General features: G+C 56.7%; 1 long non-coding RNA gene across 1 annotated transcript; it reads right to left on the reverse strand.

Moving 5' to 3' along the window:
• Positions 1 to 794: 794 nt before the first annotated feature.
• LOC141510908 (uncharacterized) lies at positions 795 to 3,046 on the reverse strand. The gene is made up of 3 exons (XR_012475187.1): positions 2,626 to 3,046; positions 2,329 to 2,496; positions 795 to 1,195 (listed from the first exon to the last, which is right to left on the reverse strand). It is a non-coding gene; the product is annotated as an uncharacterized LOC141510908 (long non-coding RNA).
• Between the last annotated feature and the right edge of the window lie 3,717 nt (positions 3,047 to 6,763).

Here is a 6,763-nt window from a genome sequence, read left to right on the forward strand (position 1 = left end):
TTGAATAAATAAAAGATCACCTGTCCCCCCACCCCATCATTCCAGCTTCCTGTATTTTTTTTAAGATTTATGGATACTTTTTTTTTAAAAGGGGAAGGTAAGAGGAAAGAGGGAGAGGAGAGTTTCTACAGTACAGTGTGTGTGTTTATGTGTGTGTGTGTGTGTGTGTGTGTGTGTGTGTGTGTGTGTGTGTGTAAAAATCCTAGTGACATCTTTCCCTAGGAAGGTCTTTCATTGTAAGATGGTCACTAAAACAATTGAGATTTTCCCCTAAAAAGAAAAAAATCCCAAACTTGCAATGAATCTATCTCTCTGTGTCTCTGTCTCTGTTTCTCTCATTCATCACAGTGAAATATAAGACAACCCAGACGCCGAGGAGAAGATTGTGTTCTTGGACTCCTTTGCCATTCTAAATGGAGGCTCATCTATAGGATTTTGTCTGTCTGTCTACCCTGGAGCTTGAGTGATTGCACAGGAACTGAGGCTCAGTGTTGGACCTCAGGGCTGGACGGATGATCATCTTGGCTGTAACCTACTGTGCCAACAAGAGACTTTGTACAGGAGCCAAAGCCAGTGAATGATCAATGGGGAGGAGCTCCAGCTCAAACTATCCACCTCGGCTGTTCCAAAGGAATCTGCTTTTGTCTCTTTAGCAGAACTGATGTGTCCACCTTCCCTACAACCCACGGACTGCCCTAAGTGACCTTGCTTACTCTCAAAGACTCCTGGGGTCTTTTGCTGCCTCCTAAGAGAAGGCCTTGATCATTCAAATGAGGGAACTTAGGAACTGTGAATGAATGAAGGAATGAATGAGAATTTATTGACCAGTCCATATGGGGATACAAATAGAAAACCTCCCCCAGCCTCCACTCTCAAAGAGCTCCCAGTCTCCTTGGAGGAGACCACCCATAAAAAAGGCTTCAGCATCAGGGGAAATGCCAACTCTATAAAGTCCTCATGGCTTCTGAGGTGGAGCAGATAAAGTCCTTGGACCAGGCTCAGGCTCCACCATCGGGCAGAATGGACCTCGTGGGGCCCATCGCTCTGAAATAACCATAGGCTCTTTTTCCCTGGTTCCTTTTTTTCCCCTGAAAAAATATGGTATCCTTCGTGCTCCTACTCAAGGGTGACAAAGGACTTCCCAGCTCTTCTCTTCAAAGGGACCAGTTGATCTCCTCCCCATCAACTCTGATCCCTATGGGGGGGGGCGGATTTCAGTCTCTGTTCCCGGGTCTTTCACAAACATTTACTGATTCTCTGTGACATGTGGCCTCCTACTTTAAGCTCTTTCAGTCACTTGGCCATTATTGCTCCCTAGCCCAGATGAGCTAGGTGAGCTAGGTGAGCCATTCTGAGAAAGTCTTAGGGAGTCAGCTGGGTAGACTGAGGCAACAGCATCAAAGGAGAGAGAGGACTAATCCTGGGGCCTTTTGGCTTTTGTTTCTCTATGACTTGGTTCATAGAAGGCACTGAATAGATACTTGTGGATTGATTGATTGGCTTAGGTTAGTTGATGGTCTAAGGGATCAGAAGGGGAAGGGGTAGATTCAACTAGGCTGCTTCTAGATCTTGATGCATCAGGGCAGCTCAAGCTGGTTGCACAGAAGGGGCTGCCCTGGGGGCAGCTAGGTGGAGGAGGGGGTAGAGCACTGGTCTTGGAGTCAGGAGGACCTGAGTTCAAATGCAGCCTCAGACACTTACTTACTTGGGCAAGTCATTTAACCCCATTTCCTTGCAAAAACCAAAAAAATAAAATAAAATAAAATGCAGAAGGGGCTGCCCTGCCCTCAAGCACCCCCCTATCTAAACACACATATACTTGGCACCAAAATATTTCACTCCTCCCTGGTTGCCCCCATACTTGATGGCTCACACACCTGCCACCAGGCTTGCAGTGGGGCAACAAGGAAATGGGCCAGGGAGAGGGGGCAGTTTTATAGGCAAGACAGATGTCTACCTCTGACACCAAATGGGGAGACCCAGTCAAAGAGGGATGGGGAGGCTGTGGACCACCGAGGGGAGAAGCTCCTGGTCAGAAGGCCTAGGTTCCAGGCCTGCCTCTGACCTTCATTAAGTGTTTGAACAAGAGTAAGATAGGCTCCTTCAGGGGCAAGGAGGAAGATGAAGCAGAGGCTGGAGGAAGGAGAGTCAGGAGAGAGAGGTCTGCCGAGAAGCCAAGGGAAGAGGGAACAGGAGTGCGACTCCTGGCGGGCCCAGCGGTGTTCAATGGGAAAGCAAGGTCAAGGAAGATGAGGCCATCTTGGCCTCCACGTACCCCAATCCTTCCTAACTCTTAGGGCCCCATCCCTCCAGTCACCCGGCTCTCACCCTCAAGCTGATCAGTCTTGTGGCCGCTGCCTCTGCCGCTGCCGCCCAGTAAGCGTGCCCTTCTCTCCTCTGCCTGATCAAGTTCAATGGCTTCTGGGGGGATGTCTGCCTCAGTTTCTCCCCTCCCCTCAAAGCTGTCAGCTTGATCTTCCTCAAGTTCAGGTGTGGCTACAAAGGCAATACCGGGCAGTGACTCCAGGAGCAAGTGCTGGGGTGCTTTTAGAGCCCTGGTCCCACCTTTCCTGCCTTCTGGCGCTCTCTTTGTCGCCCACGCCCGTGACTCTGGGATGCACTGACCTTGGCCTTGTGGCATCCCATGGACAAGCCCCTCCTACTCTTGGCTGAGGGCAGCCTCCCTGGCCGCCCCGGCCTGGCTGGGATGGCACCTTCTCAGAGCCTCTCAGTTCTGGGCACCCCCCCACTGTGCACCTCCAGCCCGCACCCGAAGGCGCTTCCTTCCAGCCTCCTGCCACAGCTTCGGGGTCACAGAAGACTAGGCCCCCCCGGCTGGGGATCCCCGGAACCCCGCGCTGCCCACCCGCCGTGGGCACTGCCGCAGCTCCGCGCAGGCGGGCGGGTGGCAGGGAGGCCGCCACGTCGGCGTGGGTCGGATCTGGGGGGGCCGATGACTGGGGGGGCAGGGGCTTGCTGCAGGGCCGAGCCGCGAGGCTGGGGGGTCTTGGAGGCCGCCTGGGGGCTCGGGCCGGGGGCGCGGGAGGGGGCCCCCACCAGCCCCGCGCCCCCCCTGCTGAAGGGGCCCCGGGAGCCGGCCTGGCCCGTGCGGGGGGCAGCGAGGCGCCCCCTGCCCCCCGCCGCGGCGGGGCCCGGCCCGGGCTGCAGGGCGCTGGGGAGCCCCGACTCCGGGGCCGGCCGGGCCGGTCACGTGAGCTCCGCCCCCCCGCCCTTAGCAACGCCAGGCTGTGGAGACGCGGGGCGCGGGGCGCCGAGATGAGCCGGGCCCGGCCCAGGGGGTGAGTGCGCGGCCCCCCGGGGCAGGGGAGGGAGGGAGGGGGCTGCGCGGGCCGCGGGCCCCGGCCCCAGGACCCAGGACCCCCGGGCTCCCCCGGCCCCCCGGGCTCCCCCAGCCCCCAGGGCCCCCGGACCCAGGACCCAGGACCCCCGGGCTCCCCCGGCCCCCCGGGCCCCCGGGCCCAGGACCCCCGGGCTCCCCCGGCCCCCAGGGCCCCCGGACCCCGGACCCAGGACCCCCGGGCTCCCCCGGGTTCCCCGGGCTCCCCCGGCCCCCGGGCTCCCCCGGCCCCCCGGGCCCCCGGACCCAGGACCCAGGACCCAGGCCCCCCGGCCCCCCGGCCCCCGGCCCCCCGGCCCCCCGGCCCCCCCGGCCCCCCGGCCCCCCGGCCCCGACCGCTAAGGGGGCGTCACGTGTCCCGGCGGGCTGGGGAGGGGCCCCAGGGAGGCCCGAGCCGGGGCGCCCACCGGCAGGCACTGCCTCCACAAGTCGGGGGGCGCAGTCATGGGGGGCTGGCGCGGGGGGGCGGGAGCTGACTGACCGCGGCTTCCAGAAGGCCTGCGCTGGGCCTGGGGCGACGTCACCGGGAGAGGGGCGACGTCACCGGGAGCGGGGCGACGTCACCGGGAGAGGGGCGACGTCACCGGGAGCGGGGCGACGTCACCGGGAGTGGGGCGACGTCACCGGGAGTGGGGGTGACGTCACCGGGAGCGGGGCGACGTCACCGGGAGTGGGGTGACGTCACCGGGAGCGGGGCGACGTCACTCGGGCCTCCGCCGGAGGGGGGCCGGGTGGGGAGGGCCCGGCCCCCAGGTGACCGTGCCCACCCAGGCCCCCTTGCCCTCAGGTGACACGGCGCCCCCAGCGCCCCCGCGGGCCCCGGCTCTGGCTCTCCCGACCCCCCCCCAGTGGAGGCCTCTCTCTCCTGGCCCGGACTCGGGGTTCAGCGGCCTCCCCCCCCAGCCCTGCCCTCCCACCCTCACAGGCCGGGTCCGCTTTGGGTTTAGGGTCACTCCCGAGCCCCCGCCGGTGGGCGACCCCCTGAGCGTCGCACCTGTTACCGGCGGGGTGATGGCAGAAGCCAGAGCCAGCCCCCCACCATGGCACAGGGCTAGGCCCCCGGCAGACACGGGGCCACGGCAGCCCCCCATCCCGGCCCCTCCCCGCGGCTGGGCGGCCCCCGCTGTCTGTCCACTCAGACCCCCCCCCGACCTCTGCTGGATGTATGTGCCTGACCGCTTGGGCGGCCTGAGCCCCCTCCTGCCGAGGCCTCCGCCTTCCCCGGCCTGGGTTTTTCTGGGGTGACCCTGGCGGGGGGCCCCTGCCCGTCCCACCCTCCTCTCAGGGACCATTTCCACTTGCCCAAGTCCCCATCTGCGGCCCAGAGTGGTCAGGAATTTAAATCTGCTGTCTTCATGGCCGGTGATGACGCCAACCACGACTTCATTTCTTTCTCTTCTTCGGTCCCTGTTCCCACGCAGGTAAGGTGGGGGAACGGGCCCAAATCTGGACCCAGGTACGTGGGCCTTCCACCTGTCCGTACTTTATTTTACCCATAAACTGGATCCAGCCAGTGTGCATGCAAGAACTCTAACCTCCAGTGACTGGTGCTCAACCACCGGCCTCCGCAGATAGGGTGAATGGAGGCCGTGGGGGACAGTCCATCCTGTTTCCTATCCAAGTGTCTTTTGGGACACAGAACGTTCTAGATCTTTTTTTGATCTACTTTCAAAGAAAAGAAAAACAGCCGACTGAAACTTAGCAACACCAACACGGAGCACTGACAAATCTATTTGAAGGCCAGAGTTTCCAAACTACTCAAGTTTCCTTCTTCTGAATAAAAGGCATGAATTTTTGTGCACATCCCCATTTGGAAATAATAAAAATTTCAGTAGCAAATAAAGGGTTTCTTTAAAGCTGAGAAAGCTTTTCCATCATTACTAACGCAGTTAGTTGTTATTACTTTATTTTCAAGGAGAGCATGGTAATGAAGTACAATTGTACAATAAAGCAGACATTTTAATTCCTCAGAACTTCACCAATCAATGAGGGATGCCCGGATGGATCCCTTATTCCATTTCTTTTGGATTCTATTACTTACTTAATTACTGCATGAACAATTTACATAAAAATTGTTCATGGCCGATGCTGACTCAATTGGGCTCTATTTTGGAGTAAATAAAAATGGTCATAAAGACCTCTGGCAAGGATAGGCCCTTTTTAAAGTCAGGATTCAAGCTTCAGTGCTTGAAAGAGAGCTCAGGTCACCTTGAGATATAGAAGGATGGGTGGATTTGCCTAAAGTCACACAAGTAGAAAGCAACGGTTCTAGCAACCAGGAATGACCAGGATGGGCAGGGACCCTCATTTCTGTCTTATGCTTTCTTGTGACAAAGGACAAAAACAACCAGAGAAGTCCACTGCAGGCACACTATGTCTGAGGGGCGAGCAACGCTCCCCATCATCTCCTAGTCTCTTCTTAGAGGAGAAAGCAGGCATTGCTCCACATTCTCTGAGTTGACTATTATAATCAAGTTGGTGGGGGGACTGGAACTTTTTTTTTTGGATTCTGGAAGGCAGTTGGATTAAATAACTTGCCCAAGGCCACACAGCTAGGTAATCCAGTGTCTGAGTCCAGATTTGAACTCAGGTCCTCCAGACTCCAGGGCCAGTGCTCTCTATCTACTTTCACTCCTATGACCTTTTAAGGTTGTTTATGTTTCCATTCTTTTACTCTTTTGTCCTTCTGGTTCTATTAGCTCATTAATTTAATGACTATCCATTGATAGTGATGGATGGAACCTTTGGGGCTATCATCCTTAAGACCTGGTCCCTGTGTACAGATCCTTTGGGTAGCTCAGGTCACATAGGCCCATGGTGCTCTTTGAGGGTGCAGTGTATTGATCTTACACTTCTCAGCTATTCATGGGGTTAAGTAAGACACATTTTAGCTTTGATTTGGAGCCTCTCTTCCTACCCCCCTCACCTCCCTCCAGAATTCAAATACTAAACCGTCTACTGAACAGCTATGAACAAGTGGCTGACTGTGGAATAGACTGTTCCCTATACATTCTCAGAGTTAGCCCTGGCCCCTTAAAATCACTCCAAAGGGTGTGGAAAGAAGGGGCAAGGTTTTAGGTGACCAAAACATGAAGAAAAACAGAAGCAGATACAATCCTGATGACATTATCTTAGGTTTTGGGGGGGGGAACTTATTTATTACTTAGATTTATTTATATCTATTGCTGACTCTGAAGGGTGGGATAAAATGATGATCAGGGTCTTGGTTCTGCCTGAAAATAAACATAAGGAGGAGGTGTTGGGATTGACACCCCCCCTCCCCAAGCTCAGTGCCCTCCATAGGAGCTGTGTGAGGTTAGGGAGAAGAGCAGAAGACAGGAGACAAAGGCTTCTTAACCTGGGCCTGTGAACATGGTTTTAAAAAATAGAAAGCCATAGTTTCTT

Source organism: Macrotis lagotis, chromosome 2, assembly GCF_037893015.1.
Source record: "Macrotis lagotis isolate mMagLag1 chromosome 2, bilby.v1.9.chrom.fasta, whole genome shotgun sequence".
Lineage (NCBI taxonomy): Eukaryota > Metazoa > Chordata > Mammalia > Peramelemorphia > Peramelidae > Macrotis > Macrotis lagotis.